The sequence below is a fragment of the Lampris incognitus genome, chromosome 18, assembly GCF_029633865.1.
Source record: "Lampris incognitus isolate fLamInc1 chromosome 18, fLamInc1.hap2, whole genome shotgun sequence".
Lineage (NCBI taxonomy): Eukaryota > Metazoa > Chordata > Actinopteri > Lampriformes > Lampridae > Lampris > Lampris incognitus.
In genome coordinates this window covers 26,309,556-26,312,908 of record NC_079228.1, presented here as the reverse complement: position 1 = coordinate 26,312,908, position 3,353 = coordinate 26,309,556, and the positions used below count along the sequence as shown (strand labels likewise).

Here is a 3,353-nt window from a genome sequence, read left to right as displayed (position 1 = left end):
TGTCTGTAGATATTTTTAAATATTTTGTACTCTAGCTCTTTTTTTAACTTATTTTTAGCTTTTGGTCTTCATGTGTGTATATCTTATACTGTGTTTGCTGTGTTTGTCTGTGTCTGTCTTGCACTGTTTGGTGAAGCCACAGCCCTCATTTCATTTTTAACATGTGCCTGCACATTGTTTTTAATGACAATAAAATTGAATTGAATTGGAAAAAAAAATCTTTACTAATGGTGATGGCAAGTCAGTCACATGTTGCTTTACCCTACTAGCATATAGGCTGGCGCACGTCAACCAGTTGCAGGTGTGTGAAACACAACTGAGCAATATGAGGATATGCATCTAAACTCGAGGTTAATTGTGTTTTATATGTAATAACCACACATCCCCAGAATAGAGAAACAGACATCATAGAGTATTTACAGTGAAAATGAAAGATAAATAAACACTAAAATGAGCATTTAGGGTGCAGTTTCAGTTCACAAAAGTGTAACATTTAGATCAGGGAAACAAAAAATCCTTTGAGAATGGTGGGAAACAGCTTTATCCAAGTTTTCTATTCATAGAGACAGTTTTGAATATCGTGATACGCTCACCTTTTTCGAAACTCTTGATTTCACGCGCCTCATGTGATGAAGACATGTCAGTACAATTCATATAAATGTTGTCTTCCATCATGGACTGTCAAGCAGTTTGGTGCAGTGAGATCTCCGCTAATCTAAATTTCCATCTGACCGCTCAAACTGAAACAGAAGAGGAAGTCCAAGCAGATCTGTGGCAAGTAGGATGTGGTCGCTTGCAACGCTTGAGTCATTTGATCAAACACTGCTGCAGCCCAACAAAGACACGAACCAGAGAGTGTGAAAAAGTTGACCTGTACAACTCTCTCCTCAACAAAAGACTTGTAAAAAAAAGAAGATGTGTAATAAATGTCTGTCTATTGATTGATTGATTGATTGGGCATCACCGTGGCGCAGTGGTTAGTGCTGTTGCCTCACAGCAAGATGGTCCTGGGTTTGAGCCCCAGAATAGTCCAACCTTGGGGCTCGTCCTCTGTGTGGAGTTTGCATGTTCTCCCCATGTCTGCATGGATTTCCTCCGGGTGCTCCAGTTTCCTTCCACAGTTCAAAGACATGTAGGTCAGGTGAATCGGCCGTACTAAATTGTCCCTAGGTGTGTGTGTGTGTGTGTGTGTGTGTGTGTGTGTGTGTGTGTGTGTGTGTGTGTGTGTGTGTGTGTGTGTGTGTGTCAGCCCTGTGATGGCTTGGTGGCCTGTCCAGGGTGTCTCCCTGCCTGCCGTCCAGTGACTGCTGGGATAGGCTCCAGCATCCCCGCAACCTTGAGAGCAGGATAAGCGGTTTGGATAAAGAATGGGGTTTTTTTTGGGGGGGGGGGTGTCTTTACTCGCTTTAGTAAACTGGCTGTTGCGACCTCACTTGCCATCTGTGCCCATGTGTAGTATCTATCTATCTATCTATCTATCTATCTATCTATCTATCTATCTATCTATCTATCTATCTATCTATCTATCTATCTATCTATCTATCTATCTATCTATCTATCTATCTATCTATCTATCTATCTATCTATCTATCTATCTATCTATCCATCCATCTATCTATCCATCTATCTGTCTGTATATATATATATATATATATATATATATATATAGCGCTACGTGTCAGGAAGTTGTCCAGTGAACCTGGCGGTGCAACAGGGGCTGTAGATGAACTCTTTGATGTGAAAAATGCGTATTATATTGGTAGCTATCGGCAATGTGTCAACGAATACCTGAAGGTTAAGCCCTGAACCCCACAAAAGGAGACTGAGAGGGACACGTTTTTGTACAGAGCATACATTGTCCAGAGGAAGTATGCCGTAGTGTTGGATGACATCAAGCCGAGTTCTTCACCTGAACTTCAGGCTGCCAGGATGTTTGCCGAGTATCGTGCCAATGAAAACAAAAGGGATGCTATTGTTGTTGATTTAGATAAAAAGATGACAAAAGAGTGTGGATGCAGCGAACGCCATGTTCCTTGTAATGGCTGCCTCCATCTACTACCATGAGATGAACACTGATGCTGCTCTCAGGACTTTAAACCAGGGAGACATCCTGGCGTGCATGGCAATGACTATTCAGGTGTTGCTGAGACTGGATCGTGTTGACTTGGCAAGGAAAGAGCTGAAGAAGATGCAGGAGCAGGATGAGGATGCTACTTTCGCCCAACTAGCCACAGCCTGGGTCAATATTGCAGTGGGTGGAGAGAAACTGCAGGATGCATACTACATTTTCCAGTAGATGTCAGACAAGTACTCTTCAACTCTTCTCCTTCTCAATGGTCATGCGGCCTGTTACATGGCTCAGGAGGAGGCAGAGGGTGTTCTACAGGAAGCCCTGGTCAAGACTGGCATTGGACCCTTGTAAATCCTGAACTGATACAGGATTAAATTTGATCCAGTTGGCCCTGTGATGGCCTGGCGGCCTGTCCAGGGTGTCTCCACGCCTGCCGCCCAATGACTGCTGGGATAGGCTCCAGCATCCCGGCTACCCTGAGAGCAGGATAAGCGGTTCAGATAATGGATGGATATATATATATAGCGTTTTTTTCCCAAAACCGTCAATGGTGTTGAGTGCTCGACTAATGACTATGCATTAAAATCTTTTCTCCTGTATCCGTGTTGATATTCCGCTCCTCATTAGTCGAGCACTCAACACCATTGATGGTTTCGGAAAAAAATGCTATATATACACTACCGTTCAAAAGTTTAGGATCACCCAAACAATTTCGTGTTTTCCATGAAAAGTCACACTTATTCACCACCATATGTTGTGAAATGAATAGAAAATAGAGTCAAGACATTGACAAGGTTAGAAATAATGATTTGTATTTGAAATAAGATTTTTTTTACATCAAACTTTGCTTTCGTCAAAGAATCCTCCATTTGCAGCAATTACAGCATTGCAGACCTTTGGCATTCTAGCTGTTAATTTGTTGAGGTAATCTGGAGAAATTGCACCCCACGCTTCCAGAAGCAGCTCCCACAAGTTGGATTGGTTGGATGGGCACTTCTTTGAGCAGATTGAGTTTCTGGAGCATCACATTTGTGGGGTCAATTAAACGCTCAAAATGGCCAGAAAAAGAGAACTTTCATCTGAAACTCGACAGTCTATTCTTGTTCTTAGAAATGAAGGCTATTCCATGCGAGAAATTGCTAAGAAATTGAAGATTTCCTACACCGGTGTGTACTACTCCCTTCAGAGGACAGCACAAACAGGCTCTAACCAGAGTAGAAAAAGAAGTGGGAGGCCGCGTTGCACAACTGAGCAAGAAGATAAGTACATTAGAGTCTCTAGT

General features: G+C 42.5%; 1 pseudogene; it reads left to right on the top strand.

Annotated features, from left to right (window-relative positions):
* Window positions 1-233: 233 nt before the first annotated feature.
* Window positions 234-2,422, top strand: LOC130128388 (coatomer subunit epsilon-like; annotated as a pseudogene).
* The last annotated feature ends 931 nt before the right edge of the window (window positions 2,423-3,353 follow it).